General features: G+C 33.1%; 1 protein-coding gene across 1 annotated transcript in view; it reads right to left on the bottom strand.

Moving 5' to 3' along the window:
* The window catches only part of FSTL5 (follistatin like 5), a 558,421-nt gene that overhangs the window by 523,613 nt on the left and 18,829 nt on the right, over nt 1-15,979 (bottom strand). The gene's annotated exons all lie outside the window — the stretch shown is intronic.

Below are 15,979 nucleotides of genomic sequence, written 5' to 3'. Positions count from 1 at the left end.
TGTAAACTTATAAGAATTATCTAATTTTCTGTATGTTCTTGATTGGTTTTTAATGGTTGCATAAATATAACTGGAGAGCTTATTGAAAATAGAGATTACTACCAATTTTAATTATAAAAACAAATTATATTTTGTATAGAAAATAATATATTACATTTACATTATTAACTATTACCAGGTATAGATAACCCAATCTTCATTAGTATAGCTTTTATAAAATTCATTTTATTAAAATGTTACTGTTTTTCTTCATGCTTTTATTCTCCAGATAAAACTCATAAAATCTCCAAGTATTTAACACATTTTTAAGAATGCACATGTTTACATTATAAATTTCCTTATTGTGTGTGTATATTTATGATTTTATTTATCATAATCATAATTTCTTTAGGGTTTGTTTTTATTCTATTTGCAATATTGCAGTTGTCTACAATACTTATTTATTGCTACTTTTAAAACATTATTTGTAACTGAATTTGCTTATTCTCACTTGTCTGAGTCCTATAGGCTGCCATATCACATTCTGATTTATAATACTTTATAAATGTTCTATTTGTGTTTTAATTCCTTCTTTGATTCAGAAGTTATACACAAGGATTAGGTATGTTTTCTAATTGCTAATTTCAAACTCTGCCATAATAAATATTACACCTTAAAAAACTAAAATATTTTATTTCTCAATATTTTGCTTTTGTAGATTTTATATCTTTCAACTAAAATCATGAAATCTAGACTATGTCATCCCTTAAAATTTTCAATGTATTATGCACATTGATGCTGTCAAATTCAACTTTCAATTTATTACATTTTATATGTGAAATCTAAATAATGAATAATAAGCAAAAATCCTTTCTATGCAAAATGGGGGTGAGTTTTAAATATTACATTCTTTTACTTTGTATTGATAATTTCATTAGTATATTTTATGTTCTTCAAGCTCTGATGTTGGAGCTTGTTAATTTCTTCAATTTTACTTAGCACAAAACTAGACATCAACTGATTAAATTAATGTCAGTGGAAAGGAAGGTACCAATACCAACACCCCACCCTGGCTACCAGTAACCAAGAAGCCCTTGATCAAAAGCTCTGTTCTGTGGTTACCTGTAGATCCTCACTGGCACACCCCTTCCTGCAAAGCCCATGGTCTAGAAGCCCTGGTAGAAAGTCCTCCATGTGACCTCTCTATTCTCCCCACCCCCAGACTAGACAGACTCCCTTGTTTGCAGCCCCATTTGTGAGCACAGTCCAGAGGTCCTGCATAGGTGGGAGAGGGAGTGGTGGGAAGCCCGTGTTCTATAAGTTCCCTGTCAAAATGTCTACATGCACAATATGCTCAATGGCACCACTGAGCAAGACACCAAGCAGCTCAAGTTTGTTGTGGGTTTCTGTAGCCTCCCCCTAAGTATAGAGTTGAGGTTGTGCCAGTCAGGGGAGAGCAGTTAGCTTCTTTCCTGGCTACTCAGGATGTGATCACTGACATTCCTGAGAGCCCATAGACCACACTGGGAGACCGTGTGCCTCCACGCTGAAGAACCCAGCATGGAGGTGTCCCTTTTTGAACCGTGGCACAGGCTATGCTGTCACACTGAATATTGTTCTTCCTGTTCCTGGCCAGTGGGAGTGACTGGGCAATTGTTGAGGAAGGGGTCAATAGTCTCCTGGTGAACTGGCACATTCCCAATTTACTGTTTCTCAATCTTATCTTCCCTTTCTGATGGGTTCTGGCTTACTTTCTTTCTGAGACATTGACTCTCAGTTTCTGAGCTGCATCCTTGATAAGCTGTGCCCTTCGCATGCTGACCCTGGTATTTCTGAGGGAAGCAGTGACTCAAGGATCCTACCTGTCGAAGAGCTTCTCCCCCTCCTTTGCAATTCTCATCTCATATTTTATCTTGAGCCAATCAAAGTTGTCTTTAACAACTATATCCTGTGATTTCATGTTTTTCCTAATGTTTTTAATTTTGACTTCTTCATTGAAATGTTTAAATGGTTATTTTTTTTTTTTGATCCTAAGAGAATGATCTCATGGGAGGTGATTTTTAAGACATGTTCAAATTGTTCATTCAATAACTGAGTGAAGAAATTTTATATTTAATCGTTATATAGATGATTCAAATCTTGAGCTTTAATTTGGATAATATCGAGGCCAGAACAATGAAGATGTGTGTGTGTGCGTGTGTGTGTATTTACCTCTGTATCTTTTGGGACCTTTATATCTATCAAGGGTTAAAATAGCTTATTCTACAGCATAACTTTTATTATTCAAGACATAAGAAAGAAACTAAGCCATATTCCTCATATTCCTCATTTCCAGACTTTTTTCTTGTCATTATACTTTAAACAATACATTGCAGTTATTTACAAAGCATTTATCTACATTGTTTATAAGTAGTCTAGAGGTGACTTTAAAGTAGACTGGAGAATTTGCATAGGTTATATGTGAATAGTATACTTTTATATAAGGGACTTGAATAGTATACTTTTATATAAGTGTGTGTATAAGAGGGAGATCTTGGAATCAATCTCTCAGAGATACAAAGGAATTAATAAAATTGAGATTTTTCAGAAAATCCATGGGTGAAGAGAATGTTAATATGGGTCTCTATTGCTTTACATTTTCTTAAAATAATACTTTGTTGATTATGCAGCAATTATTTGTTTTTTTTTTTTTTTTTTTTTTAATATTTATTTATTTATTTATACATGCACTGGGTACAGTCAGAAGCGCGGGAGGGTGAGAGGATTCACCAGAGCCAGAGCGGGGAGCAGAGCAGGCAGAAGGACCGAAGTACACTGCTGAGGGGAGCAGCGGGCGGCAGGAGAGGTCTGCGCGCCATGTGGGACCCTCGCCGGCAGCCGGGGATCGAATCGGCGCCGCAGAGGCTGCGGGCAGCCTCGCAACCCAGCACTCAACCGTGCAGCAATTATTTGGATGATTATGGATGTGATACCTAAGAAGCTAGAAAAACAGAGTATTTTATTTGGAAGATAGATTAATTCATCATGCTTGATAATGATATAGGCCCGTCCCAAGAAGCAACATGCAAACTGAATCAATGAATTTTCCAGATACTTAGAAAATCTTTCTACATACATCTAACAAGGATTAGTTTTCAAGTAAGTAGAAAACTTTATGAACTACAAGTGATAGCTCCTAAGATGATGGACTTCGGTACTAGACAGTGGCATAGGGTTAGGTTCAAATTAGAAGCCATAGTAGAACTTCACCAAAGCCTTTAATCACAGTTCTGTTTTTACCATCTCCATGAATTTTGAGGAAGGGGTTAGAATGAGGGGCTAACTTTTAATTTACCTATGAATTTTAAATTCCTGCCTGGTTATACATTGATTAATAATACTTCATTAGCATATTTCCCACATGGCTGTGTTACAATAATATAAGAAAGGGAACAAATCAAGGAATAATATTCTTCTTCTCTCTTATATTGAACAAGAATATGCAAGGAATATTATTCGGAACACTTCATTTTACGTGCTGTATTACTTTTATACATTTCTTATCACGTTAGGTTTCTTTTTCACTTTCTATCCTACACTAATGATAAATGACAGGGGAAGGTAGTAATGGAAGTCTGGCAATGACTGTGAATGCACATATCAACCTGAGCAAAGAAGTAATGTGAAGTGACTGATGTAGGATTGTAATGAGGATGGTATAATTTAACACTATTTTCTAGTCTTGTTAAAAGAAATGGATTTTGTTCCATGCTAAGCTTATTAGAATTTTTGTCATAAAAATGATTCACTGAATAGTAGTCCATAAAACATATCTTTTTAAAAAATTTTTCTTCTACTGCATGGTATCCCATCTTCAATATCTGGTTGATCTATATACAAATAATTCAGTATCATTCAGATAATGACATTAAATTTGGGGGGCACATAATATCCATGAAAATATTTGGCTAAAGAAATTTTCATACTTTTGAAAAATAATTTTGATCAGAATGACCTAAAGTATATATAATTTTTCATTTGATTTTCCAAATCTATTTTAAAATATAAGCAGCTAGTTAACTATTTCTCAGAAGTTACATGTGTGTCATTATTGCATTATTTATGTTTTCACCATTTTTATATCTGATAGATATCTTGTGATTTTCATATTTGGAAATGTGGCACATTTTACAGATTTACTCATTCAAAGTAAATGGTGAAGAATTGTTTAGTGTAAGGCTTTGAAAAATGTGCTAGGAGGACTACAGAGACAATTTTGACATATATCCTTTCCTAAAGGAGTTTATAGTATAAGAAAGACGTTACAACTGAATACAGTAGTAAATATAAATAAGCTTTATGTATACAAAATACCTTACAAGTAATAGAGCGGACCAAGTAATTGTGAAAAAAAATTTCCACAACTTTTCATTTTAAAAAAATTGATAGTATTCTTAAATTACTTCTAAATTATTATAAATTTCATTTAAATGTGTAATAACATAAATTTGAAAATATAGAAAAAATACAGACTCATAAATGTCTGGATTCTCTCCCTTGATATCGTATATTTTTCTTAAACAAATCAATTTACTTTAGTCATTATTACAGTCTCAGGTCCAAACATAACTTTCTCTTTAGCTTTCAAACAAATAGTGATATTTTTATGTTTTTATCCTAACTCTAAAAATGATTAATTATTCACCAAGTATAAGAAATGATGAAAAGCATTCTTTTCATTTAAAATGTTGCATTTCCCTCAAATCTCTTCCTCCTGTATCCTTTAATGTAAGGTTGTGGTGTGGTTTGTATCTTCCTTCTTTGAGAAACTGATATTGTTGGCTTGTATTCTATTCTTTTCCCGGGAATTTATTTTTTTTAAAGGAGATGCTTCACTAAGTAATTTGGAGATCCTGATAAGCCAGAAATGCTCCCAGTGGTGGGAGATAGACCCTAAAAAGATTGAAAAGATCAAATCACATCATACCACAATAGTTTTCTATGTTCTAATAAAGAGCAAGTGAGAATATTCCCCTAAATTTAAATAGGAGTGATTTTGTTTCAAACATTGAAAACTTATTGTTAACCAATACTGCATCAATTAAAAAAGAAATGCTATGAAAGAAAGAATTTTTGAGTCAAATGACCTTTCAGTGATGTTAAGTAATTCTTATTGAGGACTTTTCCTCTTAATTCAATAGCTAGCGAATAAATAATAAATCTGAAAGAAAATAAAGGACAGATTGCTACATCTCTCACAACCCAACATAAGGAAGGAAACACAAATTCTGGTAAAACTTCAAGCTTTTGAGGCAGTGTGTTTTATACTGCCTGTTTATCAACAGACTCAGAAGACATGCAGGTTGAACTGGGGTACAGAGTAGGGAAGGACTTTATAGCAGTTCTAGGTAGCCTGCAGTAATGCGAACAGCCTAGCCATTTGTTCCATATAGCTGGCATCCTTATAAAGCTATAGTAATTTGTAGTAGAAAAGAAATTGTGTGAATTTTTTAGCAAGCCAATAGGAGATATTCCATGTAGACTCCTAGAGCTTTAGGCCAAGTCTATACCATCTGCAAAATATAATTCTTACTATGCTAATGTAATGTTTCCTGGTAGAAAATCAAGTGATAGTAGAAACAAAACTTATAACTTACAGTAAGTCATGAACAAGTGTATTAAACTGAAAATAATAGCAGCATTTTTCAGATACTACAGCTGTTCTGTCTTTTTAAACAACTCCAGCAATTTTATTTTATGGTGTGATACAGCATAATGATGATTCATCTCCTGTAAGTTATTTCAATATTTTATTCTTTTTGTAAAGATTTATTTATTTATACTAGAACTGGGGTACAAGTCAGAGGTGCAGAAGGGTGAAAGAATTCACCAGAGACAGAGCGGAGAGCGGAACAGGCAGAGGGACCAAAGACACTGCTGAGGGGAGCAGCATGCAAGGCAGCCAAGTGGGAATCTCCCTGGCCGGCTGGGAATCGAACCCACGCTGCAGATGCACTCAACCCGCTGCGCCACCAGGGAGGACCTAATATTTTATTCTTTATTTAATTGAAAATTATATGTAATAAATTTAGGTATGGGATAAAAGATAAAATTATTGGGCCTCCCCTGGTAGCGCAGTGGTTGAGCGCTGGGCTGCGAGGCCATTCCCCCGCCGCCGGCGAGGGTCCCACAAAAAAAAAAAAAAAAAAAAAGATAAAATTATTAAGATCTTTTGATAGGTAAGACTTTGGTACTTTTATTTCATTCAGGATAATATATGGCATACTTTGATGTCTAAATCCTGAAAGTTCTATACTTGCTAAAATGCATCTCAAGTCTTACTGTAATTTATGGACTCAATTAAATAATACTACTTGTACTCTTTTTATGTGACTTTGTATTTTACACAGATAATATTTGTGTTTTCTAAATGGAACGCTTTGTTATCCCCACTGGTTTTTCTGTCCTCTTGGGCTGGCTCATTACTCCATGTGATTATAAATTCTGTCAAGGTGGGAACTTCTACAGGAAGCTTTCCCTTTCACTCATTTTCTTCATGCTGGATTAATAGCCCCATCATTTGCCCATGCTTCCTTAGCAGGTATCATGTTACAATGAAACTATCAATTAATGTATATACCTCCCTTACAATACAAGAGATGATATTTATTCATCTATACCTAATCTTCCTACTTCAAGCTTAGCGCATGGTCATCATATAATACACGTTAATGACCTCAGATAGGAAAGGCATGCTCTAAAATTTACTGAATTAACAACATAAAGCTACCAAATTACTGTAGTTATTTAGATCCTATGATAAATACTTCTCCCCAAATGTTTTCTTGAATTATGTAATACCTGGATTTTTAAAAAAAATAATAAACAGACCTATTCAATGACTACCTATACGTGTATTATCCTTGAATATTTTTCACTCTTTTTAGGCGGTAAAACAATTTGTATTTGTGTGAATTTGTCTGAGTTACTGATCTTGACCCCTGGGAAAGAAAACAAGTGCTAAGCTGGTGTGTTGAATTTATGAGATTTTCACAAAGGGAAAAAAAAAATAAAAGGAAAGAATAGACCTTCTGGAACAACTATAATATTTCTTAGTATAGGCAGAAGTTTTACAGATGATTAACCTCCCGGGGGGCTAGGCTTCTGTTTGTTATAGTAATGAAGAGGTACTGAATTCTTAAATGTTTGTAAATTAGTACAATACAATGAAGTCATTTTCTAATTTATATTAAAAAAACATAAAATTACAAACTTTAGGGCCTCCCCTGGTGGCGCAGTGGTTGAGCGTTGGGCTGTGAAGCTGTTCGCAGCCTCTGCAGCACTGGTTCAATTCCCAGCCACTGGCGAGGGTCCCACATGGCGCGCAGACCTCTCCTGCTGCACCCGCTGCTCCCCTCAGCAGTGTACTTTGTCAGTCTGCCTGTTCTGCTCCCCGCTCTGTCTCTGGTGAATCCTCTCACCCTCCTGTGCTTCTGACTGTACCCAGTGCTTGCATAAATAAATAAACAAAATAAATCTTTTAAAAAAATTATAAACTTTAAAGTGAAGCTAAGGGAATAAAAGAACTCCTACTATCTACAAAAAGACCCTAATATAAAAATGGGTATTATACAAGTAACAGAAACAAATTTATACACTTATGCAAAAACCCATGTTTTCAACAGTCCCAACAGGGTTACAAATATTTAGTTACTTTTTAAATTTAGAAATGAAATATCAGGGATTTAATGAACAACCTTATTTTTGGTTTCATGAAGCACCCTGAATATTTCTTAGAGAAAGAAAGGAGGCTAGCAGAGAAATGTTGCCACATAACATTAGTCAGGTATTACAATCAAAGCTTCATAAAAAACTTCAAAGTTGCTATTTCATTCTGGGTGACTTCACTGCAATAGTTTCACTAGATTTTATATGCTTCCCAGAAAATGGCTTTACTTAGATTAAGTGCTATAGAATTCTTTTGCAGATATGCATTTAACGTTCCGTTTAAGACATAAACAGAATGAAGCATGCACTGGGATAGAGTACTTGGGATTGGTGAGCATCTTGTTTCATGTTAATTTTTAATGTGCACTAATTCTAACTTGTATTATACGAGGTTGTCATTTTAGGGGAGTTGTTTTGTGAGAAATTTTGATATTATATACCTGTAAGAATTTTTCTTGTTAAAGAATAAAAACTAGGAAACTTTTGATTTTCTATTATATTTTTTAGCTTATTAATAGTTCACTTTAAAGTGTATGGATAGGTCCTGTATCAGAATTATGGAAAATTATCTATAAATAGTAATTTGATAAAATATATCTTGTAACCATTCTACTAGAAAGTTATGCTGGAAAATGTAGGATATACTGATTTTGTTCTTGGAGTAGGAAGAAACAATTCAAATAAAAGGCAGATATGAAAAATTCTGACGTGCTATTGTGTATGATTCATTAATTTTCCTTTAAATAATAATGCAGATCTTTGTTGAGCTATAATCTGACATTTTACTATTTTGTGCACAGAAATATGCTCCTATTCATAACATTAAATAGAAATTTAAACTGCAGCAATATTATTAAGGAGAACATATCCATTATCCATTTCATAATGTTTTATGAAATACATGAAGACAATGGAGTACATTAGTCATTGAGATAATGAATAGATATTTTGTTGTGTAGAATTTTAATGAATAAATGGCCTTTCCATAGGTTATTTATCTACTTTTTATCTAAGGAAAGTATGCCTATATAGTTACCAAGGGTAATATTTTCTCACTTTATATAGATGTGGTAAATGCATTGGCAGGTTAACTGGACAAATCAGAACTCTCTTTCTCACTTCTTAAGATTTAGATGTTAGAGATTCCAGTGCTATATTTATGACAAATCAAAGAAAGATGTATCTGCATTTGCATTTTTACACTGAAGCTTAGAATACTTTGGTTCAAAACCTGACTTTGACTTTTAATAGCTAAAACTTCTCGGCATATTACTTTCTAGAGCATTTTCTCAATTTTCTCCCATAAAAAATGAGAATGCCAATAAATAAAAAAATTGTCATGAGGAATAAAGAGCTAGTATGTATCTGAAACATTTAAAAATTGGTTAGCACATTGTACAAGATAAACAGTATATTATTGTATCACTGTAACTATTATTATTATATCAGCATTGTCTGACATAATGAATGATATGCTAGCTGTAGAAACTCCCTATTTTCCATTGTCCTTATTCTGTATACATCTATCCCATCAACATTGTTCCAAGTAAGCACAGAGTAAAATTATGAAGCAAATTAAGATAACTTCTGCACCACTCATCTAATTTGCCACCTAATAAGGTAGCAAATGACATGTATACATGAGATAAAAATGTCTGGGGCTAGAGGAGCTGAGAAAAAGGAAACCTCATTTCTTGTAGAAAATATCTTGTAGAGAAGAAATAATAGAGAAAAATGAGTAAGACTCAAATAAGCATGAAAGTAGGGAAAGGCACTTCATACATGAGGTATGACTTTAGGGGGATAACAGATATAGAGAGTGATGTGCAGACTGGTTTAAATGGAATAAAGTGGAACAACATTGAATATTATGGGTTTATTTTCCAACTTATATGTCATTGTCTACATACTAAACAGTTTAGTAATCACTTTTCAATTATAAAATAAGATACTCTTTAACTATAAGAATAAGGATGTTGGTGTGCTTATATTACCATTAGAAAAGTAGTCTTTTTTTTAATTTTTTTTATAGAGGCATGTTTTATTTGTTTGTTTGTTTGTTTGTTTGTTTGTTTGTTTTGTTTATACATGCACTGGGTACAGTCAGAAGTACAGGGGGTGAGAGAATTCACCAGAGCCAGAGCGGGGGAGCAGAGCAGACAGAAGGACCGAAGTACACTGCTGAGGGGAGCAGCGGGCGGCAGGAGAGGTCTGCGCGCCATGTGGGACCCTCCTCCGGTGGCCGGGGAGCAGCCGGGGATCGAACCAGCGCTGCAGAGGCCGCGGGCAGCTTCACAACCCAGCGCTCAACCGCTGCGCCACCGGGGAGGCCCTAGAAAAGTAATCTTGAAGACATAAATACTACTGAAATAAGAGAATTATTTCCTAATGTTAAAATGGCATGCAGAAGAAAAAAAATGAGCATTGTGCATTTCTTTAATAACAGCAAATCTAAATGAATGAAGAAAAGTTTAAAATAATTAACAGTTCAGAGAGATAAATCCAAAATTATGATGTGAAATATTTGACAATTTTCTTTTATTAATTGATAGAGAAGATAGAAAAATAATTCAGTAAGCTTTTGCAACTAAATTTATGTATCTTGATGTTTTTAGAATTTACATGCAAAGACTACAAAGTACACAAATTTCAAGTGAACTTTGATCATTCTCTAAGGTAAACCATATGGTAGGCAATTAAATAAACTATAATAAAGTTTAAAAGACTGAAATCTTACAGAGCTGAGCCCAAATTAGAAATCTATCACAAAAATTATTTTAAAAATCCACAAATTTTGGAAATTAACCACATTCTATATAAATCAAATGTCAAGGAAAATAGAAAGTATTTCAAATTGAACTTAAATTTAAACACAAAAATCACAAACAATAGGATGCAGTAAAGCAGTATCTAGAAAATTAACTTTAAATGTAATCTCATTTTGTAAAGAAAATAGACTAAAATTAACAATCTAACCTTTTACTTTGAAAGTAGAAAGAGTAAACCAAACTCAGATGTTAAAAGGACAAAAACAAAGATGAACTGACATCAGTAAAATACAGAAGAGAACAATGATAGAAAAATTAAATCAAGCAGATGATGATGTTTTAAAAAGATGCATGAAACTTAAACATCTAAGAAAACTACTCAAGAAACAAAGAAAAATACTTTCCCAATGAAAGGAATGAAAGAAGAAACCTTCCAGTATCCCCTATGTACAAGACAAAGATAAAAAAAAAAGGAAGCTTAATAATTTTATGTTAATATAATTAACAAATTAGGTAAATAGGCAATTTCTTTGAAAAAATCTGAAAATGAGAGAAGAAACAATTGTCACTTTATGAAAAGATCAAGGTAAAAACTTGAACCTCGCTAGGACACCAGAAGAAACAAACTATAGGACAATATCCCTTATAAACATTGAAGCCAAAACCTTTAATAATATTTTAACAAACAAAATCCAGCAATATAGACAGAGTTACAAGACTCAAGCAAATGGGGTTTAACTCTGGTATACAAGATTGTTTTAGTATGAAAAAACAATGAAATTGGCAACATTAACAAATAAAAGAGAAAAATCCTGTGATCTTTCCAAAAGTAACAGAAAATACAGAATTTACTAGCCATTCCCTAGGTAGCTGTCAACAAACTAGGAACAAAGAATATATTTTCATTCTGACAAGAATATCTAATTTTCAAAAAACTAGACTAAACTGAAGCTAACATCTTATTTAATGGTAAAATACTGACACTTTCTCATAAATGAAAAAAGGTAGATGTCTATAATTACTTTCTATTCCATGTTGTACTGGAATTCAGATAATACAACATGGTAAAAGAAAAAATATTTGAAAAGCACAGAAAGATTTTAACTATGTTTATTCATAGATAGAAAGATTTCATAAAATTTCAAAAGAGTACCAATTTTCTAAAACTGTTAATTATGTACCAGCACAAAAGATCAATATACAAATTGATCGACAATATTAATAATCATAATTGTGTATCTATAAACAGTTAAATATTCAGTTTAATACTGTATTTATTACAGTATTCAAAACATAGTATAACTATCACTAAATTAATCAAAATATATTACTGGCCTATGCATTGACACTCTATATCACTGAATACCACTGAAATAAATAACAGAAAATCTAAAAACAAAAAAATTGAGAGATATACCATGTTCATGAATAGGATTATGAGTCCATTTTTAAGATGTTGGTACTCCCAAATGATCTATAGATTCAACACAGGTTTTATTTTTCTTTCCTTCTTCCTTTTTTTGGTAAAAGTTAACAAGTAGAATTTACAACAAAATAAAGATATCTAACACAACCATAAAAGAGTAAACTTATAAAATTATAATAACCAAAAGAACATATTATCAGCATGAACATACAAATATAGATCAATGAACAAAAAAACAGAATGTTTCCAATAGTTTTATACACTCAAAGCTAATGATTTTTCTTATAAGTTATAAGATCATTCATTCAAAAGGAAAAATAAAAATAGAAAGCAAACAAAAGTTATTCCATTGTAATTAAAATCTTCTTGTTATCAAAAGGCTATATAAACAAATAAAGCACAGATATGAAGAAATTACTTGAGACATGAGTATACATATATATTTATTCATACATATATATGACAATGGGCTTCTGATACAAAGATATATGCATTTGCCATAAATACTGAAAATATATATAGTTGGCCTTCATTGCACACAGATGCTATAACCTTGGAATTTCTTAAATGATGAGAGAAATAAAAATATATTTTGTCAAGTTATTGAAGTGACTTTTAGAAAGCACCTAAGGTTGAAAAGTTGGTCAGGGAAACTGACAATCTGATCAGAATTTAGTGCAATCCCAATGGCTAGTAATTCAATCAACTGTGCCTAAGTAATTAAAAAATCATAAAAATTCCAAAGAGTAAGGTTTGCAGAGCTTATGGCTAGGTGAACGAGTGGAAATTCATGAAGAGTGGAATACACTCAGTTAGTATGAAAGTACTATGCCTGCAGTTATTATGTAAGCTCCAAATCCTTGTATTTTGTCTATGCATCTCTTCCACCTGGTTTTTCCTGAGATACATCTTTTTTACAATAAACCAATGATTTAATAAGTAAAAAGTTTCTCTGCATTTTAAGAGCTGTAGCAAATTAATCAATCCCAAGGAGGGGATTATTGGAACCCCCAATTTATAGTCTGTTGGTCAGAAGCACAAGTGACAACTTTGATTGAGGATGACATCAGAAAGCAGGAGCAGGGTGGCAGACTTATAGGAGTAGACCCTTAACCTGTGTGGTTAGATGCTACCTATAGGTAAGTAGTATTAACAGTGAACTAAATGGTAGGATACTCATCTAATGTCAGAGAACTGATGTTGTCAGAAAAAAAATACACACCTGGTATCAGAAGTATTATGAATGTGGTATAGTGTGAGAGAAAAAAAAGACAAACAGAAGGAGGACTGAGTTTTGTCTAAAACATATACATCTAGAATATAAGAATATCTCTAACAAATCAAAATTAGAAGAGATAAATTCTTAAAAAAAAAATGAACAATTTATAAAAGATCCACCAAAGACTGAAACTATCAATGCAAAATCACTCCCACTAATATGACTAAAATTATAAATACAGACAGAAGCAAATGTTGGTAAGTAGAGAAATTAAACTCTGATGCTTTGTAGGTAGGAATTTCAAATGATCCAATCTCTCTGGATAATTGTATGGGATATTACCTATCCATTATTCCATAAATTCTACTAGAGTTTTAAAAAGAGAAGTGAAAATATATGTCCACAAAATACTCATAGAAAAATGTTTACAGGAGTTTCATTCCTAAGAGCCCCAACATGTAAACAATCTTAATGCTTTTAACAGGATATGAATAAACAAATTTTAATATATTCATACTCTGAAACACTGCACAATAATCAAAAGATGATTTGTTAATAAATAAAAAAACATGGGCAGTTCTCAAAAATGCTATGCTGAATTAAAGTAGCTAGACCTAATGGATAAATAGTATATGATGTCTTTGTATGAAGAATAAGAACAGGAGAAATTTGTCTGTGTTGACAGAAGTCAAAATAATGATTTTCCATGGAACATGGGAATTGACTAAAGGTGCAAGGCAACTTTTCTAATTGATACATCCATAGTACATTTTGATTAAAGTGTTGTTTGTACATGAATTCAAACTCAATGTTGTCTACCTAATATCTGTGCCAACCATTATGTGTAAATTATACCTTATAAATATTAATATACAGAAATCCTATTTGAATGGCTAGAGAGAGAATATCTATGTTTTTGGCAAATTACAGGATCCTAGATCAACATCTCCTATAGAATGCAATGCTGATTTGCTTTCCACTGGAACTGAGCAGGAGATTCTCCAGAGGTTATTTAGGGTGTTGATAGCCTTGGATTTATGTAATGCATATGGGTCTTACCATGACAATTTTCCAATCTCCCCTCTTTTCTTTTGCTTTGGAAAAATCCCATTTTGTTTATAATGAAAAAGCTGAATAAATCAGTTTTGAATAAACACTTTGTTTATAGTTGATTGTTTTGTTTGAAGTCAACAAATTTAATAAAAACAAGAAGGAGACAAATAGTTGAGGGTACAAATTTAATCAAAGTAGATTGTTTTGTCTAGCACTTACTAAAGCATGGTTCACATTTAATAATTTTGCCCTACCTTATGAATAAATTTCAATGTGCACTCTTTCCCACACCATAAGATAAAGGTACTTTCTTTGCAAAGACTAATTAGAAAAGATTCTTCTCATAGGACAGAATTCTAAATGCACTTACATCCCCTCTAGTACTTCCTTAGAAGATGATTTCATGCAGAGTATAATCCACAACATTTATACTACAGAGTTGGACAAAGGTCAAGGTCACAAAGCAAAGAGTTAAGGTCTTACTAGAGAGATGAACTTAGGGTCAAGATAGACACCAATGATCATTATGAAGAAGTATAACAAGACAATATTGAAGATGATATCAGAGGTTAAGAGTGATTGGGATAAGGGAGACAATTTTAGGAGATCATAGGGTATTCATAGTCATAACATTGTTTTTGTTTCTCAATAAAGTAATATGCAAACTTGGAATGATAACACTCTAGTACTAGAATATACTTTAGAGATTATCTAGTACAGTTTTGTCATTCATTCTAAGTTTACACCTTAAAAATACAAAGTAAACCTGAGTCTGAAAACCCACGGGGAATTTGGCCAAGTAATTAAAAACTACACAGGAAACCTGGAGACATCCAAATGAAATAAGAAAAATACATCCTTGCTCGGAGATTTACAGTGTATGGAGGAGAGAGTAATTATGTGTTTTTTTTTTCCTTTTTCCTTCTCTTTTTAGAAATGCAAGAAGGAGATCTATTGCCTTGTCCTTTAAGGCAGAATAATGGGCTGGAAAACTTTCCCATTAACCAGCATCCTCAGCTCGGGTTGCCCAGCATAACCTCAAAATCAAGACAGAAGCTGAAGAGACTGTAAGCCTGAACATTTGAGTTTCTGCTGGTATGTGTTTTTAAAGAATCACAAACCTTAAAATAGCTATCCAAGACACACAATAATGGACTGGGAAACCCCCTAAAGAACAAAAATAAAAACATTTCAAAGGATAAAGCAACTAAGTATATTTCATGATTAAGTCTGTCTTTACATGAATTTAGAATTGTTCTACTTCTGAATTCAGCTTTGTGCTCTTGTGTCTTCAGGTTTGTGTGGTGGGGAAAGAGGATAAGGAAAACAGGATCAAAACAGAGCTTCATATCCTCACCATGCCCCACCCCTTCATTATTGCAGCTGCAAGTGTGTCTAATATTACATGCACACTTTTTTTAGCAATTTAATTTAAACAATGATTTCATAGGACATCTCTGGTGGCACAGGCAGTTGAGCTCAGCACTGTGGAACTGTCTGCAGCCTCTGCAGTGTGGATTCAATCTCAGCTGGCCAGCAAGATACCCACACAGCACGGCAGACCTCTCCTGTCACACCCGCTGCTCACCTCAGCAGTGTACTTCAGTCAGTGTGCCTGTTCTGTTCCCCGCTCTGTCTCTGGTGAATGCTCTCACCCTCCTGCATATCTGGCCTGTACCCTGGTTCTTGTATAAATAAATAAATCTTGAAAAACAAACAAAACAATGACCTTTGTATACTCAAAAATTTCAGGAAAAAACCTAATCCTAATTGAGTCAATGGCAAGTGAGCCAAATATGTGACTTTTCTTTACTATGTACTAGTTAC

This window comes from Talpa occidentalis, unplaced genomic scaffold (assembly GCF_014898055.3).
Source record: "Talpa occidentalis isolate TD23 unplaced genomic scaffold, MPIMG_talOcc4v2.1 talOcc4.8, whole genome shotgun sequence".
In the NCBI taxonomy this organism is placed as follows: Eukaryota; Metazoa; Chordata; class Mammalia; order Eulipotyphla; family Talpidae; genus Talpa; species Talpa occidentalis.
The sequence above is the reverse complement of the archived record's forward strand: the minus strand, read 5'-3'. Positions and strand labels throughout refer to the sequence as shown.